The sequence below is a fragment of the Entelurus aequoreus genome, linkage group LG02 (genome assembly GCF_033978785.1).
Source record: "Entelurus aequoreus isolate RoL-2023_Sb linkage group LG02, RoL_Eaeq_v1.1, whole genome shotgun sequence".
Lineage (NCBI taxonomy): Eukaryota > Metazoa > Chordata > Actinopteri > Syngnathiformes > Syngnathidae > Entelurus > Entelurus aequoreus.
Window position 1 is genome coordinate 32,568,603 of NC_084732.1, and position 24,992 is coordinate 32,593,594.

General features: G+C 39.8%; 1 protein-coding gene across 2 annotated transcripts in view; it reads right to left on the reverse strand.

Moving 5' to 3' along the window:
• LOC133632656 (MAM domain-containing glycosylphosphatidylinositol anchor protein 1) overlaps positions 1-13,103 on the reverse strand; it is a 596,928-nt gene extending 583,825 nt beyond the window's left edge. For both annotated transcript variants that reach the window (XM_062025233.1, XM_062025218.1), the window contains exon 1: positions 13,070-13,103. The gene's annotated coding sequence lies outside the window, so the exon portion shown is untranslated. The remainder of the gene's footprint in view (positions 1-13,069) is intronic.
• Between the last annotated feature and the right edge of the window lie 11,889 nt (positions 13,104-24,992).

Sequence of the window (24,992 nt, forward strand, 5' to 3'; positions counted from 1 at the left end):
TGAATAACTTGTTGTCCGCTTTAATAGAGAAGGAAGGAATTCTGGAGAATGAAGTCTAAGTGTTAAAGATGACTGAGTCTCCTACCACATGCGGTTTTCAATTGAAATGCTGCTTTCTTTCAATGGAGTTGTGCTATTGCCAATTTGGCTTCACGGAGAGTCACGCAGCATGTATATTTTGTTGAAGAACCTAATTCATTTGTCCGTCTAGTTCCGCGAGCAAGAAATCCAATACAGAGAATTACCCAATGTGACAACAAAGGCAGCAGAAGAATCCATTAAAATTGAAGACACTTCTATTTATTATATCGACACAAAGCTTCTTTTTCCAGAGACTGGTTATATTTACATTACTTTTTTTGTAACAAGCTATTGCTGGGTGTCTTCATCTGGCGTTATTCCACCCAGTCATGTTAAAGGAAACCTGACTTTTCAATTACTTATGTACAGAAATACCTCAATTTATGAGCTTCACTGGTTCTGTAATGGCACTTTTAACGCAAAACCCTTCAAAGTGTCCCATTTAAATGAATTTAAATCAGTTTAAATGGTGTTTGGCCCCCACAATAGTACACTTTTAACATGTAACATTATTTTTAATAAGCAAAACTAACTTTTAGACCACAGGTGTGAAACACGTTTTCATTGAGGGCCACTTCACAGCTATGGCTGCACCCAGAGGGCCGCTTGGAAAAGTAAAACATATACAAATGTAAATGTAGAAGAATTCACCTATGCATTAGATTATTATTATATATATTTCTACTTTCGCTGTAAAAAAAAAATCTTTTGGTCCAAAAAAACTTGCCAGAATTTTACTGCAAAACCTATAGTTATTGTTTTTACTATGTATTACTGTACACTGACTTAGATAAGCTCCAGCACCCCCCGTGACCCCGAAAGGGACAAGCGGTAAAAAATTGATGGATGGATGGATGGATGGATGACTTAGACCAGGGGTGTCAAACTCAAATACGGAGTGGGCCAAAATTTAAAACTGAACAAAGCCGCGGGCCAAGGTTGAACAAATTAACCTTTTAATAGGGACCCAAACAAGTTTTGCATTGAATATTGAACAAGCAAGGTTGTTACCCCGACTTAAACAAGTTGAAAAACTTATTCGGGTGTTACCATTTAGTGGTCAATTGTACGGAATATGTACTTCACTGTGCAACCTACTAATAAAAGTCTCAATCAATCAATCAAAATATAACTTTATAGTGACATGCAAAATCGAGTTTTAATAATAATAATAATAAAAAAATATCAATGGCATATCAAATACAATTTAAATAAAAATTGAATGCCTCTTTTCTATTTGCAGCCTTCTGAGGTAAATATCAACATTAACTTTTTCCACAGGCTAATAAATTTGAAAATAAAATAATGAATATTAAAACCATTCAGGACTTTAAACTGCTCAGTTTGCAACACACTGATCTAATCTGATGTACCCAAGCCAGATACCTGGCATCTTTTCTTGGATGCTAGTTCATTAATGTCGGGGCTCAGGCTTTGAGCTGAGGCAACTTTCATTATCGAACGAAGGTGTTCAACAGTCATTATATCTCATCCACCCAATTCATACATCATTCAGACCCAGTCACAAGATATGTGCGGCTTCAGCACGCATACACGAGTGAATGCAACGCATACTTCATCAACAGCGATACCGGTTACACTGAGGGTGCCAGTATAAAAAACTTTAACACTGTTAGAAATATACGCCACACTGTGAACCCACACCAAACAAGAATGACAAACACTTTCCGGGAAAACATCCGCATCGTAACACAACATAAACACAACAGAACAAATACCCAGAATCCTTTGCAGCACTAACTCTTTCGGGACGCTACAAAATACACCCCCGCTACCACCAAACCTCCCCCCCACACACACACCTTGTAGCGTCCCGGAAGATTTAGTGCTGCAAAGGGTTCTGGGTATTTGTTCTGTTGTGTTTATGTTGTGTTGCGGATGTTCTCCCGAAATGTGTTTGTCATTCTTGTTTGGTGTGGATTCACAGTGTGGCGTATATTTCTAACAGTGTTAAGTTTTTTATTTGGCTACCGTCAGTGTAACCTGTATCGCTGTTGATGAAGTATGCGTTGCATTCAGTTGTGTGTGGGTGCAGAAACCGCACATGACATGAAACTGGGCCAGCACTCGCTTGACTAGCTGAAAAAAATATGTATTCGGGAGGAGTGGCAAGTATTAGAAGTAGCGGTGAATGCGGTGTTACCGTGGCACCGCAGCAATATATAATTGGCGGTCCAACTTTAGTGTTAATTTGATATTGCCTCAAGGGCCAAGTGAAATTACACGGCGGGCCAAATTTGGCCCACGGGCCAGAGTTTGACACCCATGACTTAGACTATGACCAGGCCATAGTGGCCCAAATCAGATTTTTTTTTTTTTAGATCTGATTTTTTCTGTGATTTTTATCAGACTCCAGTGTTAACGCGCACAGGCCCCAATTTGGCCCCAATGTGGCCCCAATGTGGCCTCGACATCAAAAACAAAGGAAGTTGACCGGGAAGAAGTCGCTACTACTACAAAATAAAATAAAACTCGCAACACCTTAAAAATTAGTGTTTTTTAACGTGAAAGTAAATGAAAGTAATATAATGTATGAATGGATGTACTGTATATAGTGTAATATATTTGGGAGGGTTGTAATCTTTTTATGGCTGTTAAGTAGAGGAGACACAGACGTCAGCATGGATCTACAGGACCTTTATTTTTCATCTCACATGTGAGTGAATGTGCCACAGCGTCAATTCCGGTCTTTCAACAATCGCAATTTTTTCAGAATCAAAATATATAATCATATATTACATATAGCCTATTATTTGCGCACGATTGACAAGTGATGCAACAAAAACCGAAACCAGATGTGATGAAATATCTATTTCCACTGGCGACTGCGTCTTTCCGGGGCACACAAGTGACGTAGCTCCCCCAAAGCTGACGAAAAAGTCACATTCAGGTCGCATTGCGTTTAGACTGCATTCACATTTGAAAATATCAGATTCCAATAAGATTCAGGACTACTTCCTGATGTGGCCTAAATGTGACACCAAAAAATCAGATTTGAAGCACTTTGGAGCTGGGTCACTTAAGGGCAAAACAAATCAGATTGGTGTGCAGTATAAACGAGGTCAAAAACCTACCCCAGTTTTTTTTCCTAGTGTGAATGAGCCTCAAGTTTGTTACCGTAACATCTATTGTCATTTTAACAGTGTATAATTTGATGGTTGACCTGCTTTGAAATCATAGATCGAGCAGATATTTAAAGCTGGGGGTAATTAAACTATGGAATTCTCTTTACAATGAGAAAAAAAAGAGTAGTAATATATTCCAATTGAAAAAAATATATAAAGACAGAACAATAAGATCATATGGACAGCCGTAAGTGTCTACATTTTGCTTTATATTTATTATTTTCTTATTATTTTACTTATTATTTTACTTATTTTTTGTCTGGTTTTGTATTTGTTTTGCATCATCCGTGAGGTGTATATTACTTTTCTTGTTCGGTTTGTACTTCATGGGATTTGGCAAGTTGGCGGCGCATGGGAATGCAGCGGCTATGCTAATGCTCTTGGGAGTGTAGAGCGATTTGGCAAAAAACACCCGTCATTTCTGTCAATTTCATGGCTGGCTCAAAGCGTGAACACTCTGTGATCACATACGACCGACAGACAATTCTGGATGTGGATGGATCGGGTCGTTATAGACTGAAAGATGCATGTACGGTGGACCTCCTCGCTAGCATGGGAATACTTCGCGGGCTACATCGAGCGGCCTTTGTAGCAGCGGAGTCAAGTGCTAGCGGTGACCGCCAATGGAGACGACATAAGCGGTGCGAGCGGAAGCAGAAGCGGGGATGCCGAGCTGGGCTAACAACAAAGAGAAAAGCTAACCAAAGAAGCGTGGAGTCTCCGGGTAAGAAGCCATTTAAACTAGAACTAGCCGGCGTCAGGCTGGATAATCCCTGCACACATAGCAATTCTCTTAGAATAAAACACAACTCACATAATGTTTTTTCTTTTGTGACCGTGTCAGAGGCAGACATACATTGTACTGAGGTAGCTAACTATGATGCGTTCAGTTTATCGCAACATCAAGCAAACAATCTGAATATCCCCGTCGTATCAATTCCTAGATACGGTCGAAACTATTTAAAGTGCAATACGCATAATAAACGCAACATTATTAATATTGCTACTTCGGATAATTTCAACAAACAATCCTCAAAACAGCCCACTACCTATAATATGGGCTTTTTAAACATAATATCATTATCTTCCAAAACGCTATTAGTTAATGAAGTCATTAGAGACAACAAACTTGACGTCGTTGGTCTCGCCGAGACCTGGCTCAAACCAGACGATTTTTTTGCGCTAAATGAGGAATCTCCTCCTAACTATACCAATACACATGTTGCCCGACCTCTTAAAAGGGGAGGGGGTGTCGCACTAATATACAATGAAAACTATAATCTTACACCTAACCTAAATAATAAATATAACTCGTTTGAGGTGCTCACTTTGAGGTTTGTCACACCGCTGCCTCTCCACCTGGCTGTTATCTACCGCCCCCCTGGGCCCTATTCGGACTTCATCAGTGAATTCTCAGAGTTTGTTGCTGATCTAGTGACGCACGCCGACAATATAATCATAATGGGGGACTTTAATATCCATATGAATACCCCATCGGACCCTCCATGCGTGGCGCTCCAGACTATAATTGATAGCTGTGGTCTTACACAAATAATAAATGAACCCACGCATCGCAACGGTAATACGATAGATCTAGTGCTTGTCAGGGGTGTCACCACCTCTAAAGTTACGATACTCCCGTACACTAAAGTAATGTCCGATCATTACCTTATAAAAGTCGAAGTTCTGACTCATTGTCAACAAACTAATAATAATAATAATAACTACTACTATAGCAGCCGCAACCTTAATGCTGCCACAACGACGACTCTTACTGACCTACTGCCTTCGGTAATGGCACCATTCCCAAATTATGTGGGCTCTATTGATAACCTCACTAACAACTTTAATGACGCCCTGCGCGACACCATTGATAGTGTAGCACCGCTAAAGCTAAAAAGGGCCCCTAAAAGGCGTACCCCATGGTTTACAGAAGAAACTAAAGCCCAGAAATTATCATGTAGAAAGCTGGAACGCAAATGGCGTGCGACTAAACTTGAGGTTTTCCATCAAGCATGGTGTGATAGTTTAATAACTTATAAACGCATGCTTACCTCAGCTAAAGCTAAATATTACTCAAATCTTATCCACCTCAACAAAAATGATCCTAAATTTCTGTTTAGTACAGTAGCATCGCTAACCCAACAAGGGACTTCTCCCAGTAGCTCCACCCACTCAGCAGATGACTTTATGAATTTCTTTAATAAGAAAATTGAAGTCATTAGAAAAGAGATTAAAGACAATGCATCTCAGCTACAACTGGGTTCTATTAACACAGATACGACTGTATATACGACGGATACCGCCCTCCAAAATAGTTTCTCTTTCTTTGATGAAATAACATTGGAGGAATTGTCAAAATGTGTAAATGGGACAAAACAAACAACATGTTTACTTGACCCAATTCCTGGGAAACTTATCAATGAGCTTTTTGTATTACTAGGTCCATCAGTGTTAAATATTATAAACTTATCACTTTCCTCTGGCACTGTTCCCCTAGCATTCAAAAAAGCGGTTATTCATTCTCTACTCAAAAGACCTAACCTCGATCCTGATCTCCTGGTAAACTACCGGCCGGTGTCCCACCTTCCGTTTATCTCGAAAATCCTCGAAAAAATTGTAGCACAGCAGCTAAATGAACACTTAGCGTCTAACAATCTCTGTGAACCTTTTCAGTCCGGTTTCAGGGCAAATCACTCTACGGAGACAGCCCTCGCAAAAATTACTAATGATCTATTGCTAACGATGGATTCTGATGCTTCATCTATGTTGCTGCTTCTTGATCTTAGCGCCGCTTTCGACACTGTTGATCATAATATTTTATTAGAGCGTATCAAAACGCGTATTGGGATGACAGACTTAGCCTTGTCTTGGTTTAACTCTTATCTTACTGACAGGATGCAGTGTGTCTCCCATAACAATGTGACCTCGGACTATGTTAAGGTAACGTGCGGAGTTCCCCAGGGTTCGGTTCTTGGCCCTGCACTCTTTAGTATTTACATGCTGCCGCTAGGTGACATCATACGCAAATACGGTGTTAGCTTTCACTGTTATGCTGATGACACCCAACTCTACATGCCCCTAAAGCTGACCAACACGCCGGATTGTAGTCAGCTGGAGGCGTGTCTTAATGAAATTAAACAATGGATGTCCGCTAACTTTTTGCAACTCAACACTAAGAAAACGGAAATGCTGATTATCGGTCCTGCTCAACACCGACATCTATTTAATAATACCACCTTAACATTTGACAACCAAACAATTAAACAAGGTGACTCGGTAAAGAATCTGGGTATTATCTTCGACCCAACTCTCTCGTTTGAGTCGCACATTAAGAGTGTTACTAAAACGGCCTTCTTTCATCTCCGTAATATCGCTAAAATTCGTCCCATTTTGTCCACAAGCGATGCTGAGATCATTATCCATGCGTTCGTTACATCTCGTCTCGATTACTGTAACATTTTATTTTCGGGCCTCCCTATGTCTAGCATTAAAAGATTACAGATGGTACAAAATGCGGCTGCTAGACTTTTGACAAAAACAAGAAAGTTTGATCATATTACGCCTATACTGGCTCACTTGCACTGGCTTCCTGTGCACCTAAGATGCGACTTTAAAGTTTTACTACTTACGTATAAAATACTACACGGTCAAGCTCCTGCCTATCTTGCCGATTGTATTGTACCATATGTCCCGGCAAGAAATCTGCGTTCAAAGAACTCCGGCTTATTAGTGATTCCCAGAGCCCAAAAAAAGTCTGCGGGCTATAGAACGTTTTCTATTCGGGCTCCAATATTATGGAATGCCCTCCCGGTAAAAGTTAGAGATGCTACCTCAGTAGAAGCATTTAAGTCTCATCTTAAAACTCATTTGTATACTCTAGCCTTTAAATAGACTCCCTTTTTAGACCAGTTGATCTGCCGTTTCTTTTCTTTTCTTTTCTACTCTGCTCCAAACCCGGGGTGGACCGCTAGCCTGTCCATCAGATGGGGACATCTCTACGCTGCTGACTCGTCTCCACTCGGGATGGTTCCTGCTGGCCCCACTATGGACTGGACTTTCGCTGATGTGTTGGACTTTCACAATATTATGTCAGACCCACTCGACATCCATTGCTTTCGGTCTCCCCTAGAGGGGGGGTTACCCACATATGCGGTCCTCTCCAAGGTTTCTCATAGTCATTCACATTGACGTCCCACTGGGGTGAGTTTTCCTTGCCCGTATGTGGGCTCTGTACAGAGGATGTCGTTGTGGCTTGTACAGCCCTTTGAGACACTTGTGATTTAGGGCTATATAAATAAAAATTGATTGATTGATTGATGAAGTTTTGCACTTGTTTTTTTTGTGTGTTTTTTGTTTGTTTTCATTATATTTGGATGTATTTGTTTGGTTTGTATGCTTGTGAATCTGGGCTATCCATTAAGTAAGACTACTTATTATGTTGAAGGGGGAAGGAAATATAAGATTTTCTTCATCCTGTTTCTTCTCAAGCGAAGGTGTGTAAATATGTGTTTAGTTGCTAAAGTTTAATTGTCTATTTATTAAAAATGCACATCAATGAAGGAGATAAATAAAAAACGAATAAAATAAATGAATGAATGAATCTTGTGTCACCAGGCCAATCTCAAACTGTAAATCCCGCCTCCGACTCTTCGCACCACGCTGATAGTCCCTCCCGGTCTTCTCCTCTCTGGAAGTGCACGAAATCGCGCACGAGAGCGGTACGTGCACACGCATAGGTTGTTGACAGTCTGAAGTTGCATTGAAGGATCCCAAGTTCGTAATTTGTTGCAGACTATCGGTAACACACATCGCCACGCTAAAGGATACACACAAAATGTAGGAAAATGGAACATTATATTACCTGTCTAGAAGGAAAACAGCCACATGCGCGTACAAAGTTAGTGGTGTCCGGTCTTTAGGATGCACCAGTCTCTGTGTTAGTGTGTTACCCCACACCCACAAAACAATCTGGTGTATGCTCTCCAGTGTAATGATGAATGCACTGATTCATATATTGGGGAAACAAAAGAACCACTAAGCTGATGCATGGCACAGCATAGACGGGCAAACTCTTCAGGCCAAGGCTCAGCTGTCTACCTGCACCTCAGGGAGAAACAGCACTCCTATACATACTTGCCAACCCTCCCAAATTTTCCAGGAGACTCCCGAATTTCAGTGCCTCTCCCGAAAATCTCCCGGGACAACCATTCTCCCGGATTTCTCCCGATTTCCAGCCGGACAACAAGGCACGCCCCCTCCAGGTCCATGCGGACTTGAGTGAGGACAGCCTGTCGTCACGTCCGCTTTTTGTCCATATAAACAGCATGCCGGCCCAGTCACGTCATAACATCTACGGCTTTTGGAGAGTGCACAACTGCACACACAACAAAAAGGAGACGAAGCAGAAGAACGGAGAAGAGACAGTCATGGCAACGACGAGTAAGAAGAAGAAGTACGCTTGCAAGTCATCAGAGAGGGTGTTGAGCATGGTTAGAAAGATAGTGACAGAGAATAGAACGAAGATGGACAATTCAACCCTAAACTCACTCCTTTCCTGCAAATTAAATTTCACAGATGCTGCCCATACTTATGCTCCTTCAAAGGCTGTGCTACTGGCTGCAAAGCATTGCACTTTCAAATTATATACTGTATATATATATATATATATATATATATATATATATATATATATATATATATATATATACAATAAATACTTGAATATCAGTGAATTCTAGCTATAAATATACTCCTCCCCCTTAACCCGCCCCCGACCCCGCCCCCGCCCACCTCAACCTCCCGAATTCGGAGGTCTCAAGGTTGGCAAGTATGCTCCTATAAGATCAAAAATGTACAGATTCTGGACAGGGAGGACGGATGGTCCGAACGAGGAGTGAGGGAAGATATCTATGTCAAGGTTGAAAAACCATCCCTGAACAGAGAAAGTGGTTTGCGACACCACCTGTCTCCCACATACAACACTGTCCTTTCAACCAAGGGGCGCTGGATTTTCTGGCTGACCCGTCAGCGATCCTTTTTCTGTCACACTGTAATGTTTTGTCTGATCTTGAATGGAATTGTGCTGAAAATCAAATTTCCCCTCAGGGATTAATAAAGTACTATCTAATCTAATCTAATCTACTTCCTAAAATTTACCCTCCAACTAATAACAGGATTTAGAAACATTCTGGTCACAGAAAGTGACCAGTATGCCCTTTGTGCCATTTGTTTACAATTGAAGGGAATGCTTACGTGGGGGTTACAACTATTTTGGACTGGTAGTAGTCGATCCACAGCGATCGTTCTGCAACACAATACCTCAATTGCTAACAATGGGAAATTACACTTCAACGACTGTCGTTGGCTTTGACAGTTTGGATCGCTCGTTAGCATCAAAACAGTTGTTTTTCTCACTATGATAGAGCAAAACCGTCTTTCCCCAGGCACAGTATAAATATTTGGGGTTTCGGCACCAGCCGCTGGACAAGATCTGTCCGAACTAAGTCTATGAGCACGAACTGATGAAGCCTACTCGGATGAGCGGTGGAACTTCTTTTAAGACAAACCAAACAGTCCAGTTGCGATCGATTGAATGCCCTGAGAGGACAATGACCTGAATGAATGACAACATTCAGAGACATACCCTGGGAGAATTTATGATTTCTGGGCCATTCTTCAGAGAATATGAATGATAACACAAAAGTTGTTTTTTTCCACTCATGGTTAACGGTTGGGTGAAGCTATTTATTGGCAAAAAAAACGTGTTTACTATTTTTAAATCCAAATGACAAAAGAAAGTACCCAAATGACCCTGATCAAAAGTTTACATACCCCAGTGACTTTGACCTGATAACATGTACAAAAGTTGACACAAACAGGTTTGAATGGCTAATTATGGTTGCTTTCCTCACCTGTGACCTGTTTGTTTGTAATTACTGTGTATGTATTAAAGGTCCGTGAGTTTCTGGGCTTCTGACAGACCATTGCATCTTACATCTAGTGCTGCACAGACGTTTCTGGAATCTGAGTCATGGGAAAAGCAAAATAGTTGTCAAAGGTAATTGAACTGCATAAAACAGGAAAGGGGTGTAAAAAAGTATAAAAGAAATTGAGAATGCCAAACAGCAGTGTTCAAACGCTTATGAAAAAGCGGAAAATTAGGGATTCTGTTGAAACCAAAACACGGTCTGGTAAACCAGAAAATAATTCAGCAACAACTGCCAGGAAATTCCACAAATGTTTTCAGCTGAAATACAAGACTCTCTAAAAATGTGTTGTGGCTGTTTCAAGATGTACAGTAAGGAGGCACTTGAAAAGAAAGGGGCTGTATGGTCATGTTGCTAGAGGAAAGCTATTTCTGCGCAAATTTCCCAAAGTATCCCGCTTACATTAAGCAAAACAGCACAGAGACAAGCCTCAAAACTTCTGGAACAAAGTAATTTGGAGTGATGAGAAAAAAATTGAAAGTTTTGGCCACAACCATAAACACTACATTTGGAGAGGAGTCAACAAGGCCTATGATGAAAGGAACACCATTCCTACTGTGAAACACGGAGGTGGATCACTGATGTTTTGGAGATGTGTGAGCTATAGAGGCACAGGAAACTTGGCCAAAATTGATAGCAAGATGAATGCAGCATGTTATCAGAAAATACTGTAGGAAAATGTGGACTCATCAGCTGGACATTCCAACATGACAATGATCCAAAACACAAGCCAAGTAGAACTGTCATTGGCTACAGCAGAACAAAGTGAAGGTTCTGGAGTGGCCATCTCAATCTCCTGACCTCAATATCATTGAGCCATTCTGGGGAGCTTTGAAATGTGCAGTTCATGCAAGACAGCCCAATAACTTACAGGACCTAAAGGCTTGTTACCAAGGAGAATGGGCAGCTTTGCCATCTGATAAAATAAAGAACCTCATCCACAACTACCACCAAAGACTTCAAGCTGTCATTGATGTTAAAGGGGGCAATACACGGTATTAACAACTGGGGTATGTAAACTTTAAGTTGACCAACTTTATTATGCACTTTATATTCACCTCCTGCCTCATCAATAACACATCTCCACATTGGTGAGCCCTGTGGAATGACAACGAGGGACATGCAATGTTAACAACACAGAATGCTAACAACACGGCTAATGATCGTAACTGTGACTGTCAAAATGATTATATTTTTGCAGTACAAAATATGCCTGTGGTTTCAGCACATCAAAGCCCAAGCCTACGTAAGAGTATCTATCCAGAATTTGCCGAAGTATTTCCACATTGTGGCCGTGTTGTAGTGGCACCCCCCCACGCCTGCGTCGAAGTCACGTCATGACATTGCTGGTGTACGAGCAGACGAGCACGTTCGGTAGCACACAATCACGGAGTACTTACAAACAGACAATGTGTGTAGACAGAAAAGGGAGAACGGACGCATTTTGGCTTAAAAAGTAACAATAAAGGTGAAGTTATAACACTGAAACGCCCTCAGGAAGAGGTGCTTTAAAGGCCTACTGAAATGAATTTTTTTTATTTAAACGGGGATAGCAGATCTATTCTATGTGTCATACTTGATCATTTCGCGATATTGCCATATTTTTGCTGAAAGGATTTAGTATAGAACAACGACGATAAAGATTGCAACTTTTGGTATCTGATAAAAAAAAAGGCTTGCCCCTACCGGAAGTAGCGTGACGTAGTCAGTTGAACATATACGCAAAGTTCCCTATTGTTTACAATGATGGCCGCATGAAGTGAGAGAGATTCGGACCGAGAAAGCGACAATTTCCCCATTAATTTGAGCGAGGATGAAAGATTTGTGGATGAGTAAAGTGCAAGTGAAGGACTAGTGGGGAGTTGAAGCTATTCAGATAGGGAAGATGCTGTGAGAGCCGGGGGTGACCTGATATTCAGCCGGGAATGACTAAAACTGTATCGCACTGACGCCTGCGCGCCAAACTGTGTTTATTAGGAAGCGGCGCAATGCGTGTTGTTGACGAACACCGTTAGGGCCGCTTGTTGTCACTGTCACTCAAAGTTGCATTTCAAAATTACACAGAATAAATGTGTTTATTTTGTTTAGAATTCAGATGGGTTTGATTTGGTGCGCGGCATATATTGGCTGTGCGGCGCACGGTGTGCGCGGAGGACGCTTGAGCACTGCGCAATTGCGCAGGCGCGCACCTTAGAGGGAACGTTGCTCACAGGGCACAGAGGAGGCGTCAGTGCGATACAGTTCGCGTATCGGTCACGTGACCAAAGCAGCTCATGATCGGTCACGTGACTTTCTAAAAGCGGTACGCGCACCGACACAGGGTTTCGCTCTATGAGCTCGACGCATGCGCCGATGCATCTGTATGGACCCATCAGTACTGTTACTAGAGAAGGTATAGGAATGACGGCGTGGTGAAGTTGGTAGAGTGGCCGTGCCAGCAATCGGAGGGTTGCTGGTTACTGGGGTTCAATCCCCACCTTCTACCATCCTAGTCACGATACATGTTCACATTATTTGACTGTATCTAAAAAAGATAAAAATATATTTTTATTCAAATGAAGATATGAAATAATCCTAAATGAAATACAATGACTTGGTTTATATTATTGTATATACTAGGTCATAAAATCAGTGTCAGTTGAGTCGGTGCATAGGTTGCCTGTAGGGATTTTTAATGTCCAGCAGATGTCAGTATTTAGTGACACAGTATCGACACAGTATCAATACAGTTTTGCAATGTGTAGAAATGCTTCATGAGGCCTCATCAACCCATCACTACTTAATAGACAAGAAATATAGGTCAAAAGGTCAGAAATTCTACGACATGGTGAAATAGTGGATGTCTCAACTTACCGCCTGATGCACCTGCCTTGACACAGAGGAGAGCCAGACCTGAATGAGGCAGAGTTAAGAACAGTTTGTAGCTGGGCCCTACCTGGCCGCACAGCTGGTGGCACTTCAGGCTGATTGAGCAGGTACAGGGGAATGTACCGCCCCTCGATGATGCGGCCAAGGCTGGGGCGTTGTCTTCCGTGTTCCACTCTGCCTCCATTCCCTGGCTCCTCCCCTGTGAGGTGCCTACCTGTCAGGCGGTGCTTGAGTGAGACTCCACAACACCTAACATCCCCTGTAATGATATCAAGTACAGGCACGTATCTAGTCGATACTACTATGATTACGTCGATATTTTTTGGCATTACAACATCTTCTTTCGTTTTTTTTAATGTATATTATGTTTATAAACTCAGGAATTATGTCCCTGGACACATGAGGACTTTGAATATGACCAATGTATGATCCTGTAACTACTTGGTATCGGATTGATACCCAAATTTGTGGTATCATCCAAAACTAATGTAATGTATCAAACAACAGAAGAATAAGTAATTATTACATTTTAACAGAAGTGTAGATAGAACATGTTAAAACAGAAAGTAAGCATATATTAACAGTAAATGAAAAAGTAGATTAATAATTAATTTTCTACCACTTGTCCTTATTAATGTTGACAAAATAATAGAATGATAAATAATACAATATGTTATTGCATATGTCAGCAGACTGATTAGGAGCTTTTGTTTGCTTACTTACTACTAAAAGACAAGTTGTCTAAAATGTTCACTATTTTATTTAAGGACTTAACTGCAATAAGAAACATATGTTTAATGTACCCTAAGATTTTTTGTTAAAATAAAACCAATAATGCAATTTTTTTGTGGTGCCCTTTATTTAGAAAAGTACCGAAAAGTATCCAAATAATTTTAGTACCGGTACCAAAATATCGGTATCGTTACAACACTAGTAGAACGGCTACTATATTGGGTAAAACAGGTGACTGTATGGGCGTTAATTCATGTTTAGAGGGCTCTAATTAAGTTAAAAAAAAAAAACATATTTATTATATTTACACTTGGGAAGTCATGTAAGATTACAGTGGGTAACTTCTTTTTACACTTAGGTCTGTTAGGAATGTTATCTTTTATTGCCTACACAGGTAATGGTACAGTTATATATACAGTTATATATCATTTCCTGTGGGAACAAAAGGAGCTTGTGTCCCGGTACTGTGTACAACCAAGATGCTGTTATTTGCTACACGGAATCAATCACATTAAACGTTCCTTTAATGGGAAAGGCCTCCAGCTTTTGTCATGACAGAAAGTCTGTGGAAGTGCTTTATTTATTGCTTGAGTTGAAAGTCGTACCATAAAACACACACATGTTTAGGAGCACTTTTCACGTTCCGTAAAGGTTTACGAGACTTTCAGAGCGTATATCTTAATTTGATTAGGCTCTTGTCTTTTAATCACAACTCTAGAAACAAAGAGCTTAATTGGACTAGGGTTTATGGTTTCACTCTGGAATAAATAAGCAGCTCACACACACAAACACACACACACACATATACAGTACAATATATACAGTATATGGACCCATACATCTTTGAAACCTAACCTCATTGGGGGTAGTCCAATATCACGGATCAGTCCGGATAAAGTCACCTTTTTACCCACTTCCTCCGCGCTCAATCTTGTCCACACAAACCCCGTAAGCGTCTGCAAATTGTTAGCCACAGCTGCCTGCAATGTGATCTAACAAGAATTAGCAATTAGACACTATGCAGCAGCCCTACATTGAATTTATGGTTCTGCCTCGCGTCTCGTGCAGATGTGATGGTGCCGGGTGTCATGGGGGAAATTGTATCATTGCCCGGGTAATAGAATGCTGGGGCAAGGTGGGCGGGTCGGCTGAGATTGTGTTGTCAAGACTTTCTGACAAATGAGCGCGTTTTCCACGATCCCATCCGTCCCATCTTGGTGCTGATCAATTAAATGAGTTTTATTGCTATGGAAGTTCCCAAACAATATTGCCAATGCTGTTATTTGAAATCTGATAACGGTGTCATATCATCTCAGGACATAATGTGGGCGTGGATTTTAGCAAAGAACAATGCAATAATTGCAGTGACTTGATTGAACATTTTGATTAGTGGTCCTTCTGGCATCTAATTATAACAAGCTTCATATAAATGAATACTCCATGTGCATTATTTACATGCACAAGACTCATTATTTGGGCATTATGTGGGCTCTGTACCGAGGATGTCGTTGTGGCTTGTGCAGCCCTTTGAGACACTTGTGATTTAGGGCTATATAAATAAACATTGATTGATTATTTACTCACTGTTTAAGTTAGGTGTTTATGTGACGGACAAAAACAAATAACATGATATTTCTCATATTATTTCTGTTTCTGTAATATTACAATATTTTCTCGTAAAATGATTACTTTTTTATGTAAAATTATTACTTTTAAATGCAAAATGGTGACATTTGTCATATAAAATTCAGACTTTTGTCACAATATTGCCAATTTTTTTGTTGTTCTTGTAAAATTGTTTTTTTTTTTTAGTAAAATTATGAGTTTTTGTCATCATTTTGATAAGTAAAATTCTGATTATTATTATTATAATATTGCCAACATTTTTAAGTTTTTTTTTTTTAATTGTGACTTTTGTCAAGTAAAATTATGACTCTTCATAAAATTGCCAACATTTTAAGCTTTTCTTGTAAAATTGGGACTGTTATTGAGTAAAATTCCAACTTTCATCATAATATTGCACAGATATTCAGTTTTTCTTGTAAAATTTTGACTTGCGTTGAGTAAAATCACGACTTTTATTATAATACTGCCAAAATTAGAAGTTTTTCTTGTGAAATTGTGACCTTTTTCTTGTGAAATTCCAACGGATTTTTCACAACAAGCTTTTTTATATTTACATAGTATGTGTATATTATTAATGTTGTAAATACAAATCTTTATATATCTAGAAAGGGTGGTCCTAAAGAGGTAGGCATTTTTCGGAGGTCTCAAGAAGGTAACACATATAAGAATGTGTGTGTGTGTGTGTGTGTGTGTGTGTGTGTGTGTGTGTGTGTGTGTGTGTGTGTGTGTGTGTGTGTGTGTGTGTGTGTGTGTGTGTGTGTGTGTGTGTGTGTGTGTGTGTGTGTGTGTGTGTGTGTGTTTGTTTTGTCAGAATGGACTTACAGATGTGACAAATAGCTACATAAAAAATAGGGTGAAAACATTTGAAAGAGTTTTCAGTATGATGTGTTCCAGTTGTAAACCACAAAAACAAACATATCTGTCTCACTGCGTCAATCAAAAGTGAACATTATCTTTGTAAAGACATGTTGTTTTGGACGAGGTCATGTACAGAAGCACAAACCTTATAGTGAATCCATTAGTGCGGTCTTGTCCATCCTCTCAGTGGTTTATCTTACACGTTCAAGTAAGTCATCCAGAAACTAAAACATCTGTCATTTTCTTCTTTTTCTTCTGCCTTAAAGGTCAGATGGAAAGAAAACGTGCTCAGTTGACAGTAATGGCTGCTCTGCTAGGGTGGTATCTTCCAAAGTGTCTGCTAATGTTCTCTTCAACATGACCAAATGTCACCAGTGGCCTTGATCTAAAGTGGTTAGTGGTGGCTGAAATGGTAATGGATGGAGCTGTATGTGGGAAGGTATGGATACTTTAGAAGTATTCATACTCGTAAGTGTGGGATTGGGAATGAGGATGCATGCTAGTAAGGGTCCACCATTATGAGGACAATGCTCACAGTGCATTTGAAGGTAATGATGACTTGTTTTATGTTAAAAGTTTACGGGAACTATTTTCGAACCCCACAATTTGTATTCACAATCACAAAAATAATTCAAAGGGTTCATGATTTGATTCCTAAATGGTTGAAAGCCGTGGCTGGTAAGAGACTTTGTGTTATCATCGATGTGGTCTTATGTGGGGTAATACAATCTGAGGCTAAGTAGGTGTATTATATCAGATATTATACACACACACATACACAAACACACACACACACACACACACACGCTAAATAAGTGATAATTGCACAAGATCACACAGTGTAACACTCACTCTTCCTGGAAAATATCCCATGACAGATACATACACTCAGTCTCGGAACAACAATTTGTATACTCTAGTCTTTAAATAGACCTCCCTTTTAGACCAGTTGATCTGCCGTCTCTTTTCTGCTCCTTTCCTTTCTTTTCCTGTGTGGCGAGGTTATTAGGTGACCACAGACGATGTTCAAAGTCGGGACCCAGGGTGGACCACTCATCTGTGCATCATTTGGGGACGTCTCTGCACTGCTGACTTGTCTCCACTCAAGATAATCCCCTGCTGTCCCCTCTATGGACTGGACTCTCACACTATTAACTAGATCCACTCGACGTCCATTGCACCGGTCCCCCAGGGGAGGGGGTGGAGGGGGAGGTGGGTGGGGTGGAGGGTGTAGAGGGGGTCCCCACATCTGCGGTCCCCTCCAAGGTTTCTCATTGTAATCCCATTGGGTTGAGTTTTTTCTTGCCCTGATGTGGGATCTGAGCCGAGGATGTCGTTGTGGCTTGTGCAGCCCTTTGAGACACTTGTGAATAAGAGCCATACAAACAAACTTTGATTGATTGAACTTGGATTGAAGTCAGAGCCGGGCCGGGGGCGGGTCCCATAAACCCAAATAATAAAACTCATCCTGTCATAACGACGTGGACTATGGGGTGTTTGTTTTCTGGAGATGCAAGAATAGAAGTGGACATGGCGTGAAGGTAGGGACATGATTTAATTTTACTATAAAAGAGGAACAAAGGGTGCAAACAAAAGGCGCACACAAGGCGGAGAACAAACTTGGCTATGAAACAAAAGAACGTCAACACATAAACTGAACTATGGTCATAAACAAAAACTTACTTGGAAAGCATGGAGCATGAACTATGGTATCAACAGGAAGCAAAGGATAGCATGGGTGTCAGAAGTAAAACAGACTTAATGTCGCCAGACAGACTGCCTGGCAACTGAAAGCTTAAATAATACCGACATGATTAGTGACAGGTGCGCGAGTGCAAAACGTGAGACAGGTGCGTGACATGAGGGCAGGTGAAAACTAATGGGTTGTCATGGAAACAAAACAAACAAGAGTGCACAAAGAGTCCAAAAACCAAACCAAACATAACCAAAACAAAATATGATCACACAGACATGACACATCCATCATCATTTTACAACATACACATTCTTCTCTGAGTTAAATTAAAACATTAAAACAAAAATCTCCAAAAGCCTCTCAATTATAAACCATGTAAAACTATACCTCAATGAAAATAAAAGCCTGCCGGATTGTTCCCTACTCTGCATCTGAGTCCTATTTTTGACCAAGCCTGACAATAATACATCAATAATCTTATATAAAGCATTTAACAAATTATTGCCGCCTAATCTACAACGTTTTTTTATAAGACGAGTGCAGGCTCATAACTTCAGATGCTTTGGATTTTTCTCATTGCCGAGAGCTCAAACCACGCGTAAACGTTTGTGTGTGTCTGTATGCGGAGTAAAACTCTGGAACAGACTATACTTACAACACAAGCAATGCCAAACTATTAATCGATTTAAACTGTTATACAAACATGGGGTCTGGTTCAAATATAGAGATGAGAGTCTTTAAATTGACCTGCTGTTGTACTCTGTCTCAAAGTGTTAACATGTGCTCAATGTTTCCTTACCATTATTGCTATGTTGTCTATTACCATTGTTGCTATTTTGTCTATTACCATTGTTGGTATGTTCATTCTTTCTACATTGTTGGTAACAAATTATTGTTAGTGTAATAATTATTGTTACCTGTGGTAACGCCACCACGACACAACATTTGTATTATAACAAAGTAACAGTGAAACTCAATGAATTAATCACTGAATGGAGAACTGGGCGTGGGATTAAAAAAATGATCTTCTTCCCACTCCCTTTAAGGCAAAACCGGACAATCATGCTTCATGCTTACATACTGTATACTACCTTTTGCATTATATTAATGTATATCATTACGTTTTGTCTACATTGTAGTATTTTTTTTATGTCATTGCCTGAAATAAATGAATAAATGAAATCGAAAAATTAGTTTACCATCGACAAGGTTTAACCAGATTTAGAAAAAGTTGGCCAGCTAGACACTTTTGCTGAGATTTGCATTTTCCCCACATGTATTCATTTTCTCACTTTTGCCACAGCATTAGCAAGTTCAGAGGATGTAGAAAATATATATATTTTTTAATGTTGCCTATCATTCACAATTTTTATGTAAGACAGGAACACAGATGGTTTTCTTTTTTTTTTTTGTATTGTAAATCTTAAATAAATGCTAGCAAAATCCTAGCATTCTAGAAATCTTCTGAGTCAGATTGATCCTGTTCAGTTGGATTTCCAGGTGGACGACTGCCACTGCCACCTGGACAATAGTCTGGGTCCTCATCATCAGAAATTTCAGACTTGGAGTCCAACCCCGTTACTTCCTCTCCATCATACAGCATCTGTAGGACCATTTCAACTGTGTATCTAGCAGCCATGACACCTTGATGAAGAAACATGAGAGTAATGTTTTCAATAGATCAATATGTAGCACTCACTTACACACACATACACACTAAATACCATATAGTAATGCTAGCTAGCTAGTGTCAGCTAGTTGTAAAGTAGGCTAATTTATTGATGAATAATACTAACACTCTTTCACACGCACAAACACAATACAAATAGTAATGTTAGCTAACTTAGTTAGCTAGCAAGTGTTAGCTAGTTATAAAGTAGGCTAAGCCGTTGATAAATAAAAGCAGTGAATAAGTCATGAAAGACACACACACACACAATACTATATGACAATAATACTTACATGTATCAGCTCTTGCTGTGTAAAATAGTCTTCCTGAAGGGTCAAACTTCTGATATAGTCCGTGTGGTCCACAGTTAATTTATTCCAGACAGCCACAGCTGATAAGAATTGAAGGTTCCCATTGGATTCCAAAGAAAATGCATGCGGGTCATTTGTGACCCACTTAAGTTAGAAATGTAAATGGAATTATGTCAAAAACATGTTTTTTGAGGAATACCTGGAATATGAAATGTTAAAAATGTTTCATTACAAAGATATTTCAAGAAAACAACCTCACCGGGTAATTTTTGACCCACTTATGCAAAAGTGACTGGACCCTACACTCTTCCACAAGTGGGTCAAAAATGACCCATGTTAGAATCAACGTGTTTTCATGCCATTTGTTGTCATTTTGGTGAAGAATAATCACTTGTATTATATTTTGTAATATATTTAGGACCACACAAGAATGATTTCATGTTTGAAATATCTTTATTCTTCACAATTTTAAAAAAAATTACCCAGAACAGCAATAGAAAAAATTTGAACATCCATTGTGTGTGCGTGTGTGTATGTATGTCCAGTCATTGACAGTTCCTCTTTCTTTTCCCTGTTTTGCCATGTCTCATCATTGTATGCAGTTCAGACAAACTACCTGTTTCTGGCTGTGATCATTGCACACAGGTACATTGCATTTCCGACACCTGTTGTTAACTTTGCGATCTTTGTTACTTGGGCAGATCTGACACCTCTTTCTCTTTGGTTGGCCCTGTCTGCTTCTCTCCTGTGGCTGGATTTTGGCCTTTGTCACCCCACACCTTTCCATTGCTTCAATAATCGGGGTTTGCAGTTGGGGGCAGCCTTCCAGTCGACTCCTCATGTGTGGGGTGACAAGCTCCTTTGACAGCTCTTTGAGGAAGATCCGTCGTGCATTGGTGATGCCGCTCTTGAAATCTGGGTGCTGAGCCGTGAAAAAGGTGTAGGAATTGAGGGTGGCGATGTCAATTATGTTGTACCACAGCACCATGGGCCACCTCTGTGTTTGGTGCTTTCAGGTGTAGGTTCCAACCATCTGGTCAGTGGTGTCTACACCTCCTTTCGTCTTGTTGTAAAATGTGATCACTTCTGGTTTTTTCTTTCTGCTATTTTCATCCACTACTTTGTCGTGGTGCATCGTGTTCAGGAACACAACAGCTTTTGCTTTCTTTCTGACATAGCTGACCATGGTAAGGATGTGTTCTATCAGGATGCAACAATGAAGTCAATAGGAGCGCCTCTATGCCACCACAAAGCACCCTAAATACAAATTTTGATCAATATAAGAAGTCATTTTTTAATTGTTATCTCTTCGAAACATGCTGTGTAAATGCATTTCCTCTGAAAATATGCCTTACAACAGCCACAAACTGGAGTATACATTTTTTAATAAAGATACCATTTAAACAAATATTTAAAAGGTTTTATGGAATAAAAAATGAACATGACACTAGGAATGCAATTGATGCATATGTTCGGATATGGACGGCTGATTTAAACATTTTAGAAAAAGACAATCATAAAGTTATTTGCATCCTTTATAATCATTACAAATAGGCTGAGCCAATAAAACATCTTGAATTATTATTATTATTATTATTAATGTATTGTAGGAATGTCACAGAATAAGAGTTGTGGTCTGTTGTGAGAATGATCTTGTTTGTCCGTCCTAGGCCACCGTATGTCACGTGAGGTGCGTCATCAGACCTGCTAATGTTAGCCAAGTTAGCTCGTGTGTGTTGAACTGGGGACGGCTGAGGGGAGTCATGTATAAAACAAGTCATTACATGCCATGGTGTCACAGCTAAGGACTATACGCCTACAGTCACTAAAAAATAGCAACATTTTACTGTTCAATTGATTGACTATACCGGCCCAGTTCTACAATTGTATATCATTTTGTAAACATGAACAAAAATATTTAAATTTTTTGGGAGGAGAAAATACAAATATTGATGTAATCAATAATCAATAGACCTTTAGTATCGACACTACTAATTTACGGGTCGAGCCGCCCTCCTCTTACCTGTTGTGTACTTCTGGCTGTGACAATGCTGACACAAAAACGGTTGTTATTATCCTCTCTCTAATTATCTTATTATTCTAATAATCTTATTAACTTACTTGTTAATTTCCTGTTAATAACGTTTCTGCTGTGAAGGTGATTGCAGCTACACATGCTAAACTTTAGTAAGCACTTATGTCTCGTGTCATCTAAAACTAGCTTAGTGGTTAGCTCAGTTCTTAATTTTTCTGCTCTGGTTTGCTCTCTGCGTGTGACATGTTTAGCCCCGTCATCCAGTGATAATGGTACTTAAAGGGGTCATATTATGATTCTTATAAAAACACTTCCTTGTGGTCCACATAACTTGTAAAGGTGGTTCTTTAGTTTAAAATTTCCCATAGATTATGTTTTACAGACCGTTTTCAAGCCTCTTTCTGACCGTCTCTTCAGGATGCGCCGTTTTGTGGGCGGATTTATTTACGTGCCTCGCTTCCACTTTGACTGCATTTTCTCCCTCATCAGTCATGCTGTAGTTTTTTTCGCGTTTCCATATGGAGTCTACTAACAGATATCATTTTGACCTATGAGCTAATTTATCTTAGAAATGGCAACAGCAAAGGGTGCATGTGCATGTGCATGTGCATGTACGGACCAGTCTGCCCCGCAACAAGAGGAGCTAACTACAATGGCGAACTGGCGCAAAGCACTTTGGGTAAATTTCTACCATATATGTGGATATCTGCTGTTGTCACAATTGTGAAAAATGTCACAATTTGGGGAAATATTCAAATTACTCGTTTAGAGGAAGTATAAACGAAGGCAAGATTGTTTTATAAATATCTTTGCCAAGCTTCAATGGATTGATTTCTAATTTTCAGGACTTATGCCGATCCATAATAAACAAAAACGGCTACCAAAAGGGAAGAAATATTGGTTTTGCATTAGAGGTCCTCTTTAAAATACAAAGAAATGCAGTTTATTTGCCGTAATCGAGATGATTATTATTAGTTTAGGGAAGCGGCTCCACACTGTGTATGGAGATACATAATTAGCGGCTAGCTTGTCAGTCGGACAACTAAAAATCAGCGGGATCTGCGTTAGTAATCAGCATTTAAAGTCATAAAGGCAATGGCGGTCACATACTTTTTCACGAAAATCCTTTTTGGTGTTAATCTGTGGAGATTTTTGGCACATTTTTTAAGTCCAACGTTATTTAAGGGGTGTCCTTGCTAACAATCTGGGGGACCCTGACAGGTGTTCAACATGTTGAACAGGTGAGAATGACTCACCATGGACAGCGACATCTTTTCCACACATCTCCTCCATTGGACCAAAGAGCCTGCGGCCTTGTGTCTCACTCCTTGTTGCCTTTCATTACCACTGATGTGTTCTATCAGGATGCAATCAATACAACACACTTGACAGTAGACACTAACACTAAAAAGAAAAAGAAAAAAGCCAGAGGAAAACAAGACTAATATTGAGCTTTACTGTATGTGATGTATATGTACTTACCACAAACCTTCCTGTTCTGTCTACCCCTGTAAACTGTATTTCCTTTCTTAGACAGGTTGTCTTGAAAAAAAAAGTCCTTTTATCTAAGTGCAATGACAGTAAAGTTCCAAAGTTCCATTCCAAAACTACGAATTAACGATAATCGATATAAGTCTTCTGATTTTAAAAACGTACTTCAAAGACGCTCGTCAAAGATCCTCTCAATAATAATTCTTCTTATTTTATGGACATATCGCCAAAATGCTAGTCAAAGATTCTCTCTGAAAGTCTTCTGATTTTAGGAACCTTAAAACATGTCAATTTTAAGGACCTACAGCAAAGACACTGGTAAAACACTAGACAAAGAACCTTTAAATAAGTAGTCTGATTTTTTGGACCTACTGCAAAAAAACTACTAAAAAATCCTCAATAAAAATCCACCGATTTTAAAGGCCTACTGAAATGAATTTTTTTTATTTAAACGGGAATAGCAGATCCATTCTATGTGTCATACTTGATCATTTCGCGATATTGCCATATTTTTGCTGACAAGATTTAGTAGAGAAAATCGACGATAAAGTTCGCAACTTTTGCTCGCTGATAAAAAAAAGCCTTGCCTGTACCGGAAGTAGCGTGACGTCACAGGAGCTAGTATTCCTCACAATTCCCCGTTGTTTACAATGGAGCGAGAGATTCGGAGCGACAAAGCGACGATTACCCCATTAATTTGAGCGAGGATGAAAGATTCGTAGATGAGGAACGTTACAGTGAAGGACTTGAGAGGCAGTGATGGACGTATCTTTTTTCGCTCTGACCGTAACTTAGGTACAAGCTGGCTCATTGGATTCCACACTCTCTCCTTTTTCTATTGTGGATCACGGATTTGTATTTTAAACCACCTCGGATACTATATCCTCTTGAAAATGAGAGTCGAGCACGCGAAATGGACATTTAAAGTGACTTTTATCTCCACGACAATACATCGGTGACACACTTAGCTACTGAGCTAACGTGATAGCATCGTTCTTAAATGAAGATAGAAACAAAAGAAATAAATCCCTGACTGGAAGGATAGACAGAAGATCAACAATACTATTAAACCATGTACATGTAACTACACGGTTAAAAATTCTCAGCCTGGTAAGGCTTAACAATGCTGTTGCTAATGACGCTAAGGCTAATTTAGCAACTTAGCAACCGGACCTCACAGAACTATGATTAAAAACATTAGCGCTCCACCTACGCCAGCCAGCCCTCATCTTCCCATCAACAGCCGTGCTCACCTGCGTTCCAGCGATCGACGGCACGACGAAGGACTTCATCCGTGGGTTTGGAGGCAAGCATCGGCTAGGCGTAGTAAGTAGTCCTTGTTGTGTTGCTGTAAGTATTGTACTGAGCCGCTAATACACCGATCGATCCCACCTACAACGTTCTTCTTTGCAGCCTCCATTGTTCATTAAACAAATTGCAAAAGATTCACTAACACAGATGTACAGAATACTGTAGAATTTTGTCGAAGA